We start from the raw sequence: 17,238 nt of genomic DNA, 5'->3' as shown, positions 1-17,238 counted from the left end.
AAGCGTCCATGGGGCAGGCTTTTAAAGTTTGATTGATTAGGGGTGTGAGAGCTGCACCCGCCCTGGGGTGGATAGTTTGCATATGTAAGAGAGAGGAAAAGGGTGCTTGAGGCCATTCCTCCCCGATTCCACCCTGGTGCGTGGTTGCTGCTTTTGCTGTGTTCTACCACCCTGAGCTGTAGCTCTGTGCCATGTGCCACTCTGGTTGTAATCTGCCAAGTCTGGACTGAAACCTCCACAAACTATAAGCGAAATAAACCTTTCCTTCTTTCATTTTGGGCGTCAGGTATTTTGTCCCAGCAATGAGAGAAAAGTAACCAAGACAACTGCTCACAGCTGCGTTACTCACAGTAGCCAAAACGTGGAAACAATCCAAATCAAACACGTAGGGTTTGGGTACTATCTCTCCAGCTCCTAGCATCTCTGAGCAACTTGTCTGCCTCAGAATGCTCCTGGGTAATGGAGGACTGAATCTTCCTCACCTACCCTACCTGCTGAGATGACGGATGGAGAAGCACTTCCAAGAATGAATGCCATTTCTACGGGTCCCAGTAAGTCATTCCCAGACCCCCACTGGTCTGCATCATACCAGAGAGACTGGAAGCTTCTGGAAGGCAGGGATTCATGCTGCTCGGTTCACCATTGAATCCTCAGTGCCCAAACCAGGCCTGGCACACAGTAAGTACTCAATAAACCTTAATCAATTGAATAAACAATGGTAAAATACTAACAAAAGTAGCAATCTAGATCATCTGATCCTATTAGAACACTCTTACAGATGCCAAATGTCTTATCCCTGGAATGTCACCAGGTTTATAGTGGGAATTTGATAAAACCCTGTTAAATAAATGTCCAGCACAGAAATCCCTTCTCTGTAAACAGAACTTGATGCTAAGCTCTGAAAATGGTGATGTCCCTGTTCTATGGAATATCTTTCTTTAACATCAGAGTTTTGCAAGAAGAAACAAAGTAGCAGCTCCCCAGGCACCCAGAAAAGGTTCCCACTTTGAAATCATGTACTTCAGCAGGCCAGGTGTGGTGGCACATGCCTGTAATCTCAGCACTCAGGAGGCTGAGGCAGGATGATTGTCACAGGCCGGCCTAGACTACATAATGAGCTCAAGGCCAGCCTGGACTATATCGCAAGACTCTGTCTCAAAAAACCACAAACAAGAAAGCATTTAATGAAAAATAGATTTTTTCACCTATCTTTTTAAAATCAAACTTCTTTAACAGAATTTCTGCTGCCAGTTCAAGGGCATGCTTTGCTTCAAGGTTTGTCTGCACATAGGCAGGGAATTATACAAGGAGCCACCTGGCATCCCTGTTGCCAGGATCTTGTTTCCAGGAGAAATGGAACTGTGTCTGGGATGTTTCGGCCCAGACCAATAGACCTTTCTGCCGTGAGAATTCGAGACATTTCCTGATCTTCAAACCAGGGTTGTGAGAGCTGGTGATTTAGCCAATCCTGTGAATTCTTTAGAATAAGAATCAATCACACTGCCTCTCTGCTGCTGAAGATGTATCATCTGGCCTTCAGCAGGCCAAGTGTGTGGGTTAGAAATGGCTGTGTCCTTAGCAGGAATGGACTGCTTTGTCAGCCCTGCTGCCTTGTTCTGTACCTCGGAGTGCATGCCAGGAGACTACGGAGGATAACAAACACCATCCATGGTGTTGATTTTACCAGAAAAGACTGCAGGTGACCTGCAGGGCTCCTGGCTGCTTATGAACCCCAACTCTTGGTGTTCACCCATATTCCTAGCACATTCCAAACCCACGAGGCAGGAGCTGTAGCCATACGTGTCTCTGCTTTTGGGCAAGGCTCAGAGAGGGAACCGAGCAGCTTGGGGCACCAGCCATACAAGCCGGGACCAAAAATCACTTTGGGCTGTGGACTGGAGTCCTGGCTCAACTACCCGTGAACCTGTCTGGCTGACTCACTTCACCTCTCTGGTTGTCAGCCTCTGCAGTGGCAATCAATAGCTGCAAAAATGCTCTGTGATGACAGGCATTCTCATTGTGGGTGGCACATCCTGGCACAAGCATCAAAAGCTGCAGCAGGGAGAGGGCCACTTGGCCTTCCCAGTTGTTGGTACAGGGACCAGTCCACCCACCTCTTTAAGAGAAGATCCTCCAAAAAGTGGCAAGGTTTGTGGGGGGATCCTAGCCCTCCACCCTTGCCACCACCAACAGCAACTTTAAGTGCAGACAGGTCACATGTCCAGCACGGAAGCAGACGGACTGAGGTTTCAGGAGGCGCCTCTGCCCCTTTGACCTCTGTGACCTTGGCATGTTGCTAACAGCTCAGGGATGTTCCCTCGCCTCGGAGTGGGGATCACAGCAGACCCTGGTGTTGTAAGGATTAAGTGAGATAAGTCAGAGAACTGTCAATTTGTAGGCCCATCTTGTCCCCACGGCTCTGGAGGACATGGTGTGTGAAAGCAGGAGAGAAAACAAAAGCGGCTTTGAAGAGAAAGGAAATCAAGACACAGAGAATAAGAGAGAGCAATAGGTTACCCAGGCCACAGGCGGGAGCAGTGTCACTGCATGTCCTCCCACTGCTTGCTGAGATCAGGAGCCCTAGGCTGTGCTCAAGGGTGTGATACTCACATCTCTGCTGCCCAAATCCCTCCTAGGGGGGAGGGAAGGAACAGCAGGGCACACACATGGCTTCTGAGGTCACGCCTAAGCTTTTAAGCTGTAGAAATCTGGGGCTAGGATGTAGGGAAGGGACAGATTTGTCTGCAGGTGGAGCTCAGATCAGGGAGGCAAGGATGATTCTAGAACCCCACAGATCCTGGGGTGGGCAAGGAAAGGGGACTGAAGGAGGCAGAGGAACGACCCCCCCCTCCACTTTAAAGTTCTTGCCTTTGGGCCCTGGTATCCAGAGGGACCTCTCCATCACTCTCAGTCCTGGACATGCCCAGGTATCCTTACACACCAGCATCTGCCTCCTTCCCATAGGACATCCTGGACCATGTGTAGGGTGCTGGGGGTGCTGAAGGGAGGTCTTCTCTGCCAGCTGCCCTCCTGAATATCAGAGGAAAATCCTTAAGGGACCTGGGGTCAAAGCATCTCTAATCCCCTCATACCTTAAAAATGTCAGAGTCATCAAGGCACATTTGAGATTTTTGTGTGTATTGTGGCAGTGGTACCGGGGACTGAACCCAGGACATCCACACTGAGCCATCCCCCCAACCCTTCTTTATTTTGAGACAGGGTCTCATCGAGTTGCCCAAGCTAGGCTCAAACTTGCGTTCTTTTTGCCTCAGCCTCTCAGAATGCTGGGATAACAGCCATATAACACCATGGCCAGTGACATTTGCAGATATGTTTATATACAAAAAGGCACACAGATGATGTTCTAAATTAATGTTGCCCCTTCGAGGCTTTACGGTTTTGCCTATATTGTTGCTAGTTCTCAAAATGAATGGATTTATTCAACTGGCATTTACAAGGTACCCACTCTACAGACACTGGGTTCTCTGGGAACCATCAAATGAGATTCTGTGAATCCTGAGCATCTTGGGCAGGGCAGTTTCATCTCAGAGGGTGACCTGACTTTCAGAGGGCATCAAAGGTGTTCAGAAAGTGGTGCGTTCGCAAATACCTGAGTCCTGAAAGAGTAAGCATCAATATGTGTTTCTTGAGCATTTTACATGCACAGGCACTAGTAAGGTGCTGAGTCTTGTGGCTATGTTCTTATGTCATGTCTGCCTGTCTGGCCTGGTGCAGATGGACAGATAAACCCATGATGGACAAGCTTGCTGTGATGAGGGGTGGACCAAGCCAGCAGTGACTGACCTGGGGGAGGCAGGCGCCATATAGCAAGCCCACGGAGACAGCGGTGCCCACATCAAGTGCAAAGGCTGTGGTACTAACTTTTCAGAGTCCTTGAGTCTCCAGGCAATCCTGAGCATTCCCATTTTGTAGATGAAGAAGCAGAGACGCTGAGTGGCTAAAGGATTCATCTATAGTCATGTAGCCAGTTTGGGATGATGAGAGAAAAAGCCAAGTTGGGGGCTCAATACCAGGCTGTTTTGAGCTGAGCCTTTACCCACGGTAGGTGTGCCTCTCAGGGCCAAGGTCTGCTTCCCTGGAAGCTCCAGGGTCCATGGCAAGAAACTGTGCTCTGGAGAGGACTGGTGTACATGGCCTCTTGTAGATCAAATTCACCCATCACCCAGGACCCACTCACACAGAGACCTAAGGCATCAGTCACTATGGATTCAGGGAAACCTGTCACTCACCTCCCTTGGTGTCTTTGAAACACTTGATAGAATTCATAACTTTTTATCTATATAGTAGTGAATGTGTGTGTGAAGCAATGAATAGACCTATCATCTATCCATGCATGCATCCATCCATGGATCCACCCGTGCATCCACCCATCCATGCATCCATCCACTTTACGCACAGTAAAATTTAGTCTTTGTGAGGTGCGGTTCTATGATTTTGGAAAATGCATAGGGTCATATACCTGCCACCACACAAAACAGTTCCATCACCCCCCAAATTCCCTTGTGCTGAGTTTTTCAGTCAATCCCTCCCTCCCTGCTCCCCAGCCCCTGGCCATCCCACAAGTGTCTTCTCCCTCTGGTCTTCTCCAAAATGTCCTACCAGTGCAGCCATGTCATATGCAGCCTTAAATGCTCAGACATTCACCTGTGTTATGGAAGCTGACTTTGGAATGTTCCCACTTAGCTTCTTGACCCCTCCTGTTTATTCCTTGACTCAGTCTCCTGTAGGGGTCCTCTCTTTTTGGAGAACCTCTGAATGGTGGTATTTTCTGGACTTGTCCCCAGCCATCTTCTCCCACTACTCATTTTCCCTGGCTCTGACTTTCCAATCTCTGCAGACCTTTCCCATATTTCATTCTTTCCTGAGCTCAAGACCTAACACACCTAGCAGCCAATTAAACATCAGTCCCTGGTTGTATTAGAAGCAGCTTAAACCCATCCTCTGTGAATGACCCACCACCAATCTTGGTTAGCGGGAAGAAAATCCCAGTGGTGTCCTCAATACTTCCTCTTCCCTTACATGCAAGAGGCGGACAGACCAAGAGGCATTCAACATCCATCTCAGCATCTTCTGTAAATCCTCCCATGGAGGACACCGGCAATCAGGGCCAGCCTGGGCCCTGCCTGGTCATATATGATGAGCCCTATTTCTCGTTCTGAGAAGCCCTGGCTTCCTTGCAGGTATGGTTCTGACCATAAAGTGGGTTCTGTTGACCTACAGAGTTTGAGGGCAGGAAGGAGGTGCCGCATTCTTTTTGCTGCCATTTCCTTGGGGAATCAAGAACACAAAGTCTTGTGGAGAGGCTCTACTTGCCATGGCACCCACTGACTCATTCTTACGTGGGATGTCTTCTCATTTGATCATTCCATTTCCCACTTGTCTCTGTCCATTCAGGCTGCTATAACAAAATAAGTTAATCTGGGTGGCTTATAAACAACACAAACTCATTTCTGACACTTCAGGAGGCCGGGACATCCAAGATCAAGGTCCCACTTTCTGTGTCCTCTCATGGTAGAAGAGAACAGGCAGCTCTTGGGAATGCTTTCATAATGGCCCTGATCCCAATTGCAAAGGTAGAGTGAGTCCTCATGGCCTAGTCATCCCAGAGGCGCCACCTCCTAATGCCATCACCTTGGGGGTTAGGTTTCCCCACAGGAATTTGGGGAGGGGCACAAACATTCAGACCATAGCACTACTCCTTCAGCCTTTCCTGCAAGTTTGTAAGCATCCAATTCCCTGAATTAAATTTCTTCCTGGGTAAATTACTGAGGATGCTTCTGTGTCCCACAGGGAACATGGACTGATATACCCGCCCCCATCACCCAGCCCTCCACGGGGCCTGGCCAGTCCACAGCTGCTGCTGCTTCCATCCCCCACCCTGCACCTCCTCCCCGCAGCATCTCTCTCCGGGCTGCTGCATGAACCTCCTAACCGGTATCCCAAATCCTTTTGCAATCTGCTTCTGTCTGTTTTCAACACCATATCCAAACAGCCTGTCAATACATAAAGAAGATAAACCCCCAAAACCCTGCATGTCTGGCCCTGCAGCCCTGCCCTGGCTCTTTCCAATCTCTGTCCCTCAACCACCGCACCATGATTCTCTGAGGACAGAACATTTTCAACAGAGATGTGCTTTCTGGTAGATGCTGATCTTTCTGAAATCTTTCAGTTAGTTGATTCTCTTTAGGGAATATAAACCATGAATCGAACCTTTTTTAAAAGCAACTGACTCCAAATTGCTTTTTACCCTGGCTAAAAATAACCATGCATTCTAAGCCCTGACGTATATTCTGAAGCTAGGAAAACTAGATTGCAAGGCTGGGGAGTCATTTAAATAGCTTCAAATTTCCATCATTTCAACTTATATAACATATGTGTTTTAGAAACCACCCAGATGCCAGAAACTGAATGCAAAAAATTGTGATTTTTTTTTTCCTCCCTTAATTCTCTGGTTTAAAATAAATTTGTTAAGAATCTAATAACTTTCATGGGTAACAGTTGTCATGTCTCTGTCTTACCCCATCACACTCCTGGTCCTAAATAGGAGTAAATATAATTAGATTAAATTATGGGCTTAACCAGCCTGAAAAGGAGTCTAAAATCCTATCTTTCAGTACATTCCTAAAGAGATTATGCACTGAAAAAAAAAAAATATGATCAGAAGCCTCAGCAATAGGATTGTTCTTTCCAAGAGCAGCCACATGGAATTTTACAGCTGGACCAGGCCCCAGATGCTACGTGGCTCAGTTCTCCACCCAGGAGGGGACTTGGGGTCGTCGAGGTCCACAGGAGCAGTGATTTCTCAGCTGTTCCCAGTATCCTCACCTCCCCCTGCACTGATGCCGAGTATCCTCACCCTGCCCCATGAAAACTCCTGGAGCCCACCCCTCCCACCACTTGAAAGGAGAGAACACTGCTGTCCAGAGAGGTCAGCGGCTCTACTCAGCCTCACAGTTAGTGAGCCACATACCTGCAAGAGCTGAACAGACAAATGGACCGCCTGCAGTCCCAGCGGCAGCCACACAGGGCACCACAACTCTGCAGCTACTGGCCCGACGATCAAGGCTCGGAAAAAGACCCCAGCCTTGCCACTGTTGACTCCCACTTCCAACTCAAGACCAACTGCTACAGTTTGAGTCCTGAATGTGCTCAGAGGTTCATGTCCTGAGGCCTAGTCCCCAGGGAGGTGCTCTTGAGAGGTGTGGACACCGTAAGAGGTGAGGCCTAGTGAGAGGGCCCTTGGTCACTGGGGTTGTGTCCTTGAGGGGACCTGTGAAACCCACAGTGCTTCTCTTCTCTTTTTGCTTCCTGGCTGTGAGGTGAATGGTTGTGCCTCACCACGTGCTTCTGCCATGACGTGCCGCCTTATCACTGGCTCGAAGTGTGGAGCCAGTTGACCCCAGATTAGAACCTATAAGACCAAGAGCCGAACTAAAAGCCTTTCTTGATAAATTAACTACCCCATGTGTTTTGTCACAGTGACAGAGGGATGACTACATAGCAACTGCAGAAAGCTGAAGGGGCTCCCACAGTGAGCTTAATGCTGTCCTCCCAAATTCAAGTATCTTTTCTCACTATCGAGAACCTGAGACTAAGATCTTATTCGGAAATAAGGCATTATAGTTTTCTTGAGCTACCAAAACAAGATGCCAAAGACTGAGTATCTTAAACAAGAGAAAAAAAATTATTTTCTTGTGATTCTAGAGGCTCCAAGTCCAAGATCAAGGTGCTGACTGAACTGACTTCGGGTGAGAGCTCCCTGTTCACCTGCAGACAGCCACTTTCTCTGCATGCACACTCTCAGCTTCTCTTCCTCTTTTTTAAAGGGCACCAGACCTATCTGATTAGGGCTCCAGTCTTATGACTTCATTCAATGTTGTTGTCTCCCTAAAGATTCTATCGTCAATATCCCTACCCTAGGCAATCAGGGCTTCAGCATATCAATTGGGGTGGAGGGATACGGCTCAGGCTGTAACAGAACATAGAATAAGGTCTTTGAAAATGTAACAAGTTACACCGAATTGGCTTATACTAAATCAGGGTGTCCTTTTATGAAAAGCAGAGGACACATAGAGATAGAACAGGCTATGGGACAGCAAAGGCAGAGATTGGAATGGTGCATCTAGAAGCCAAGGGACACCAAGAATTGCCAGCAGCCACCAGAAGCCAGGAGGGAGACATAGAACAGATTCTCTTCCTGGTGGCAGAAGGAACAAACTCACCCATATCAGCACCTTGATTTCCAACCTGGAGCCTCTTAGACGGAGAGAACAAGCCACTGTTGTTGTAAGTCACCTCATGAGTGATTGTTACAGCAGCCTTTGGACAGGGATCCTCTCCCAACCCATGAGATGAAGTGCCCTGTTTCCGGTTCACTGCCTTCACTTCCCCATACCATCGCCCTCCAGTCTGTGCACACTGAAGGCCGCCTTTTCCCACCACAAGCCTCCCTGCTGCCTTCCTGACCTGCTACAGTGCTGGGAGCTGACTTCCTTCCATGATGAACTCTGGATAAGTGTCTGCACTTGTTTTCCTTTGGATGGTCTCCACTTCCACAATTAACAATATGCTCTAACTGTATCCACAGGTCTTCTGTACTAGGCTTAGCGTTCTCGGAGGGCTGTGCTGATGATTTGTTGATGGCTGTATTGCCCCAATCTCTACCAGATGATATCTAGCCAGAACATTCCACAAGACCAGTGCTCCATATCTAAAATGAACTAGGAATCAAGACTCCCAGCCACTATACAACAGACTCTGAGCCAGTCACCAACAGGTGATATGTAATACTACTGAGTTTATTGGAAGGACAGGGACTATTAAGATAACTTCCTTTTTTATGGTTCTTGGGATTGAACCTAGGGCCTTTATACTGAGCTACATTCCCAGTCCTTTTTAATTTTTTGAGACAAGGTCTGCTGAGTCATTAAATTGCCCAGGCTGGGCTTGAACTTGTGATCCTCCTGCCTCAGTCTCCCAGAATGCTAGAGTTACAGGTGTGCACAATTATGCACAGGTGGAAGGTCATTTGTATTTAGAAAAACAGGTGCCACTTTTTATCATGATAAATTATTCTAGATACAAAACAAACAAATAGCAAATATGCATATACAGGGCCTACCACATGCCAAGCAGGCTGTCACAGTTTGGATCTTAAATGTCCCCCAAAGGTTCCTGTGGCAAAGGCTGCTGCCCAGGATGGCACTAGGGGGAGGTAATGGGGGCATAAGAGGTGGGCCTAGTGGAAGGTCCTTAGGTCACTGGGAGCTGCCCTCACAGGGGAGGTGGGACCCCTATCTCTTCTCTCTTTCATTCCCTGGCCATGAGGTGAACAGTTCTGCCCCATCATGTGTTCACTCCATGATGTGCTGCCTCACTACAGGCCCCAAAGCAATGGGCTGACTAATCACAGAGTGGAACCTCCAAAACTATGCATCAAAATAACCTTTTTCTCTACATCAGTTGGTTGCCTGTGGTATTTCATTACAGTGACTGAAAGTTGACTAATGGAGGGCTTTACAATAATTTAGTGAGCCTATGGCATTGTTATGGTTTGTGTCTGGATGTCCCCCCAAATCCTTACACAGTCATGGGGCAGGCTTCTAGATTTTTGACTGATCCATAGTCCAATGCCGGGATTATGGGTGTGAGAGCTACACCTGCCCCTGGGGCAGGAAGTTTGCATACAATGTAAGGGAGGGAAAGAACCTTGCTTTCTGCCACTCCTCCATTTTGATCTTGTTGCTCTTGCTGTTTTCCACTGCCATGAACTGTTGCCCTCACCCATGTGCCACTCTGTCTTGGAGCCAGCCAAGCTTGGACTGAAACTTCCATAAACTATGAGCTAAATAAACCTTTCCTTCCTTTATTTTGGTGTCAGGTATTTTGTCTCAGCAATGAGAGAAAAGTAACCAAGACAGGCATACTATCTGTCTTAGTCACTTTCTTGTCACTGACATTCAATAGCTGACACAACTTAAAAGAGGAGAGGTTTATTTTGGCTGGATCTAAGGAAGGACAGTGTGGCAGAGGGGCCTGACAGAGGAGAGCTGCTCATGCCAAGGTGCCCAGGAAGCAGAGAGAGAAGGGAGGAGCTGGGGAGGAAGATAAATCCTTCCTGTCACGGCCTCTGTGACCCGCCTCTCTCGGCCAGGCCTCACCTCCTGACCCTGCTGTAATCCACTCACCTTCCACAAGCCTTGCCTATGAACACATGAGGCCTTTGGAGACATCCCAGATCCAAATCCAATAGTGTCATTATTAGCTCTATCTTGTTGATTGGAAAATGAAGATACAGAAAGGTTAACATGGGGAAACCGTACCAGTGAGGATGCTGGTAACCTCTAATTGTAAAATAGTAGGAGCCACCAACTGTCCGGAAAGAGGGTGGTGGCCAAGCAGTTCAGAGACTGCTCTGGTCTTTCTGCAGATGCTCACATGGCCCAGTACTGCTCCAGATTCTGGGACTCCATCAGGGAACAAAAGCCCCTGACCTCCTGGGGCATCCTAAGCACTGCAGAGTGCTGTCTCAAAGGATAATTAAAGGGGCTGGGGATTTAGCTCAGCAGCAAAGCACCTGCCTGGCAAGTGCAAGGTTGTGAGTTCGATTCCTGTACCAGAAGAAAAAAAAAAAAAAACAAAATCAAAGGATATTTAAAGACATTGGAGCAGAACAAACGTTTATCACAAATGGACAACAAAACACAACACACAAAACCACTTGTGGTTTGCTGCAACTGCAAGCAGAGAAGCAAATAGAAAGTCCTGGAAGCAACTCACCAAAACCAGCTCAGTAGTCACAGCAGGTAGAGGGGATTCTATGCAGCTTCCCCTGCCATGGCCCCTCTGAATGCTTTATTATGCAGGTGCATTGTTTTTACATCAAATATATTTAAATCAATTTATTATGATTTATCCAAAAAAACTGAGCCTGTAAAGTAGGACAGATGGAAGAGTCCAACATAAATGAGTACAACCAATATGGTCCTATTTATGCGATGCCCAAGAACAGTCAAAACGAAGGAATAAGAGTTTGGGATGTAGCTTGGTGATAAAGCATTTTCCTGGCAGGTATGAGGCCCTGTGTTCTATTCCCAGACCCCCAAACACACACACGTGTGCCCCCCCCCCACCAAACAAATCAGAATAGTAGGAGTAAGGTGGGACTGACGATGTCACAAGGAACTTTCTCGGGTGATAGGAATATTTTAGATCTGGCTACTGTCTTTTTCTCAGAGTGGTTCACTCTCATGCTATAGACTGTACTTCTTTTCCTATTTTTTTTCTTGGCCCAAACTCGCTCTGCAGAGCATGTTTCTTTTACTACTTTTAATAAACATAAAAACTTGCTATCTTAAAAAAAAAAGAATTAAAGTTCAGTTTTGCTGTGTCAATTATTGGTTAGATATAGGAGCACAGTCCTGTCCTCAGTCTGTTCATTGGAGAAAATATCAGACACAAAAAAGACTGGGAACTCTTGGAGTCCTTTTTTAATTTCTGTACCTATGTAGCATAGATTGTTTTCTGAGGCAAAGATTGAGAAGAAATAGGAGGGGTCTTCTGTACCAGCAAGTTCCTCATCCCCCAAAGGAAGCATGAAGATGAAGAATCAGGAGAGAAGAACATACGACTTTGGTATAATTCAGGAGAATGATGTCAAAATGGCCAGCCATTAACACGTACTGTCTAGTCTTATCTACTCTGCTGCCATCTCTCAGAGAAAAACTCAGAATATTGTTGAGAAAAAGTAGCCATGAAATGTTCAGCCCACATGCAGAAGCACATAGCAAGTCTGGACTCAAATGGCCCAAGGAGCAGGACAGGAAGGCCCTGGTGTCACCACCTAGGTTGGCCCACGAAGGTTAGGGGCTTGGACACCGTGCCTGTGACAGACGGCTGAGCAAAACCCGTCTTCCCACCTGCCCCTGCTCCTCTCCACCTGTTTCCTGTCCAGAGCATCTCTACTTACACCCATCTAATGCAGGGAAGAAAGCCTGAAAGTCATGCTAGACTCCAAATAGTTCTAGCTTGGTGTAGTGAGTAACAGATTCTTTAAGGCTGAGGTATTTCTATTATAAGAATCATCTTTGGGAAATATGGGAAGGGCCAGTAGAACATATTGCTAGGGACTGAGTTTTGGACTCATAAGTAAATGGTTATTCATGGAAATGGGAGAGCTTTAAAAAAAAAAAGTCTACAACCACACCTGTGCATCTCAGTCACTGGCCTTACACTTCACCTGTACCAGTGATTCTTTTCACAAAGTTGGCATCTTGGGGGAGCCATGATACCTGTTCAACTCCTATCCCCGTCTCCCCTTTGAACTAGAAGAAAATGCAGAATCATCTGGAAGAAATTCTTCCCTGGTAGAAATAACATGAAAATTCAGGACACACTGGACTTGGTCATGAAAAGACTGTCTCAAAGAGCACGTCCTAAATAATCTGGTACTGTCATGTCTATAATCAAGTCCTTGTATCTGAAGTAAACTGCTTTGACTTAAATTTTTTTTTTAAAAGAATGCTCTAGATCTTTCACTCGGGTGGTGGTTACAGGGTTATGCACATCTGTCAAAACTGAAACTGTACATTTAAAATCTGGGTATATGATTGTACTGAGGTTGTACGTCAATAAAGAGACATTTCCTAGGCTGTCTCAGAGCCTAGAAAAGGGGCTGTCACTACCAACAAATTAGAGGTCACCACTGCTGTCCCTGTCTCCCTGTTCTTGGTGAGGATGAGCTAGTGACCGGCACCTGAGTCATGCACATAGAGGACACACGTCAGTCATTCCTGTGCCTCCTAGCAGAGAAGGCTGGGGAGGGGAAGGCTCTGGCCCTGCTGCTGCTCCTGGACAGCTGAGCTTATCCAGAGGTCAGAGATCAACTGCAGGAGCCTGGGACACAGCAGGAGCTCCAATATGGCAACTGATCTCAGGAACATTTGCGTCACAAGCACTCTGCCTCCAAAGGACCAAGACTGGAGTCATCTGAGTCCCCCACCCCTCACTGAGGACAAGAATGGAGCCCGATTTTCCTAGGAGGCCATGCTCCACATGGAAAGGAGCACACACTCACCCTGTGTCCCCTCAGGTAGCAGAGGTAGGGCCACATGTGAATTTGGGCTGTGTGTTAACTGGAGCTGTCTGTCTGATCAGCCTACAGAGGCAATTACTCATTGTCTGGCAAGCCCATACGGCAGGCAGTCTATGACAAGTCCTAGGGACAGGACCCCTTGCGAGACACTTGCATGAGAATGAGCTGTTTCTGCTGCTGATTGTGATGTGTTCCCAGCACATGCTGGTCATCTGGGTTAGGGCTGTGACCAAAGGGTTTCCTACGACTGTCGTAACGAAGTGCCACATGCTGAAAGCCCCTGGAACCCATCTCATTACAGTTCCAAAAGTCCAAAACCAAGGTACTGGCAGGGATGGTTTCTTCTTGAGACTCTGGGAGAACCTGTTCCACATCTCTTCTTAGCTTCTAATGGCAGTTGTTGGTCTGTGGCATTTCCAGTGTATAGCCATGTCACTCCACGGTCTGCCTGTCTTCACACAGCATTCTTTCTCTCATAAGTGACTTACAGTCACTGGGGTTAGGGCCCATGCTAATGCAGTACGACCTCATCTTAACTAGTTACATCTGCAAAGACCCTGTCTCCCAACAAGGGCACATCCATAGTACCAGGGATCAGGACTTGAATATATCCTCTTGGGAAAATAGCTCAACCTGCAGCCACACACATCATAGCTGACTTGATGAACCCCTTGTTCACAGAACACAAGCACAGAAAACACCCCTGCTAACGAGCTTTCCAGAACAACAGAGCCACAGCCACGCTTAGGTCTTTGACCTGTGTGGTCTTTGAGCATAGTCCTGATTCACACTGCTGTCCGGCATAATTAAGTGTCCCCTTCACTCTCACAAGTATGCCAGTTTAGATGATGTATGTCATGGTCACTCTGCTCATATAAGGAATACAACGACTTGGAGTAAAACTTTCGATCAGTTAGCCAAGCGAGTTCAAGTTAACTAATGGCAACCTGCCAGGAAGGACTCCATGATTTCAATATAGACACCAGGTCCTTCCCCGTGCCAGACAGCCTTCAGTTCAGCAGGGTGGGGATGTTTGGGGAAAGGAAGGTGCTGCAGCTTGGGGCTGCTCAGGAGCACCACTCTCCCCATAGGTAAGGAAGGCAGATGATCTGCCAAGAGCAAGTGGTCCAGGTGCCCTACTATCCAGAAAAGGTCCTGCAGCAAAGCTGGAAAGAGCCCTCCTTTCACCTTTGCTCTGCTCTGGCCCCAGTGGAGGGCTGGGCTGCTGGGTGGAGTGGTGGGCAGTTTCTGGAGCTAACATGGCTAGTTAGCTAGTGGTAGCCACCAGTTACTAAATCCCATGTAAATCCAGGCATTGCAGTCCAGCTTTGCAGGTATTGTACGAATGCGGCTCACATCTCCAATCTGTTGAGTTTATGTAAAAGAGACTACTCCTGACAATGTGGGTGTGAGTTCAGCTCCATTCCAGTTAGCTGAAAGTCTTAGGAGCAAAAGAGGTTTTTGGGAGAAGAGATTCTGCTCAAGACTGCAGTGTCTGCTCCTGCCCGCATTTCCAACCTACTGGATGGCCCTGCAGACTCTGAACTTGCCAGTCTCTCCATCATGTAAATTAACTCCTTAAAAGAAATCTCTTTATGAATACACACACATACTCACATGCATACACACACACACGTACGTGTACAGAGCTATGGCTTGGCTGGGAATCCCACAAAGGTCCATGTATTAAAGGCTTGGTCTCCAAGGTGGCATAATTGGGAGGTGCTGTGGACAACTAAGAGGCGGGACTTAGAGAGAGGTCTTTAGGTCACTGGGGGCATGTCTGTGCATGGCATTGTGGAACCTAAGTCTCTCCCTCTTTTTCTCATGCCTCCTGGCCTACATTGTGAGGGGTTTGTTTGCAATGGGTACCCACTTACATTGTGAGGGGATGTGCCAACCCTGCCTGAGTGCAAAGCAATGGTACCATTTGATTTTGAATTGGAACCTCTAAAACTATGCTATAAGCTAAGTAAACTTCCTCTCTCTCTCTCTCTCTCTGAGTCAGCCTTCTCTCTCTCTCTCTTTCTCTCTCTCTCTCTCTCTGGTCGTACCAGTGGGATTGAACACCAGGCCTTTTGCATGCTAGCCAGTACTCTAGTGCTGAATTATGTCCCCAGCCCTTTTTATTTTGTGACAGGGTCTTGCTAAGTTGCCCAGGCCAGCCTTGAATGAACTTGTGATCCTCCTGCCTCAGCTTTCTGAGTAGCTATAATTACAGAAATGTATCATCATCCTGAGCTTAAGCCTTTTCTCTTTATAAAGTTAATTGGCTCAGGCATTTCATTATAGTAATGGAAAGATGACAAACACACATATATATGCACATCCTATCTATGTGGATTTATGGAACTAAATACCCATGAGGTGACAAAGGACATACACGTGTGCACCTCCTATCTGTTCTGTTTCTCTGAAGAACTCTGGGTGTTACACTGGACTACAGCAAGCTAAGGATGGGGTATAGGGAACCACACATAAGGCAGGACCCAGAAGCCAGGTCTGATGAGAGCAAAAGCACACGGAGAGCTCATGGAGGGACCTGATGGGCCACTGTCACCACCTGGGACCACATGTATGAGCCAGGGTCACCCAACCTTGGCACCTCATCTCACTTCTAAGTCTCTTAACACAATCTTGGCACAATCCTGTCTCTTCCGCTACCCAGCTCCCACTAGTCCCAAAGAACCTCAAGGCAAGAAGTCCCCGGCCAAGACTTAGCACAGTGAGGGACTGAGTTCACCAGGTACAACTGGGGGGGGGGGCGCCCTAAGAACTTTCTGGAATGGGCCATGGAGGTGAGACCTGGGTACTACCTACTGGTCCTTGATCGTTCCTCTCTAGTGCTTTTCTCCTGTTCTGCTTACTGGCCACCATGAACTAAGTAGCTTTGCTCCATCACACCCTTCTGCTATGATGTCTCTGCCTAGGAGCCAGCCAACCATGGGCCAAAACCATGAGCAACTTAAACCTTTCCTCCTTTAGGTTGTGAATGTCAGGTACTGTGTTCAGCACCAGGGAAGCTGACCGACACAAGTCCCTTTTCCTAAAATCTCAAAAAAAAAAAAAAAAAAAAAAAGTCTGCAGAATTCATTCTAGGTTCTGTACTTATGGTTGTCTTTGGTTCTGTCAAAAACATTTCCAGTAGTTAGCTGGGTCTGAATTTTATTCTTGCCTTTCCTTTATGAGCTTGTAGGCAACTCCTTAGTTCCTTGCTTCCCACAAGAGCGCTGTGAGGTCGGAGGGGTTCCTTAGCTTGTCAGAAACGGGAGTTGCATCAGAAACAGAATAGGAGAAGAACCACCTTTGTTCACTGAGCCCCTACTGTGGCCTGCTTCTCCCTCACATGTCTTTTTGAACACATTACAGCCCTCCAAAAAATCCATACCATCAAGGCTGACAGAGTGGGCGAGTCCGACTGCGCTGGAGCGAGATTCTGGAAACTTTAGCCCTGGCCTCAGTAATACTAGTATTAGTTGGGCAGAGCGACTTCAGTTTCCTCTCAGTGAGAGGATGTACGGTGAGCTGTAAAATGCCTGACCACAATACTGGCTTGTCGACAAAAATGGCTTGTCGGCTCAATTTTATTAGTGTTGAGTCCTTTGCCAGAGAGAGGTAGGAAGGAAGACAATCATTACGGCAGGGAACCACTTCTTTTCTTCACACCATCCTCTCTATTATTCTCGTTATCTACCCGATGTTGCAAATTCTTCACCAATTGTACTTCACCTCACAGCTAGCTTGAAAGGTTAGAAATGATGATGGCAGCAAAGTGGCCAGCTGCATCCCTCCCTCGGTCATGCGTGTTGGGGACCACAGATTCACAATGGCTAATTTTACATACTTCTGTGAGGGATAAATGGAGGCTTGGGGTTATGGGTATCACCCTTTTGAGATTTCCCATTAACTCTTTAGAGATGGGCCATCCTCTCCCATCCACTAAGGCTAAACTAAGACCACTAGGATTATAAAACACTCAGGGCAAGATCCGTCTTAGTATGTGATTATCTCCATCCTCTTGAGTCATCCCAGGCTTATCTGCTGCCCCATGAGTTATGGGCCCCTGAGTCTTCCCCCACCTTGAATCTTCCACTCCCCCCTCTTATCATTGTATACACCCAGTA

The 17,238-nt window shown here is 47.3% G+C and overlaps 1 protein-coding gene across 2 annotated transcripts in view; it reads right to left on the bottom strand.

The window, feature by feature from the left end:
* Slc24a4 (solute carrier family 24 (sodium/potassium/calcium exchanger), member 4) overlaps positions 1-17,238 on the bottom strand; it is a 155,738-nt gene that overhangs the window by 51,287 nt on the left and 87,213 nt on the right. The gene's annotated exons all lie outside the window — the stretch shown is intronic.

This window comes from Chinchilla lanigera, unplaced genomic scaffold (genome assembly GCF_000276665.1).
Source record: "Chinchilla lanigera isolate Chin_1 unplaced genomic scaffold, ChiLan1.0 scaffold00037, whole genome shotgun sequence".
Classification (NCBI taxonomy): Eukaryota; Metazoa; Chordata; class Mammalia; order Rodentia; family Chinchillidae; genus Chinchilla; species Chinchilla lanigera.
The sequence above is the reverse complement of the archived record's forward strand: the minus strand, read 5'-3'. Positions and strand labels throughout refer to the sequence as shown.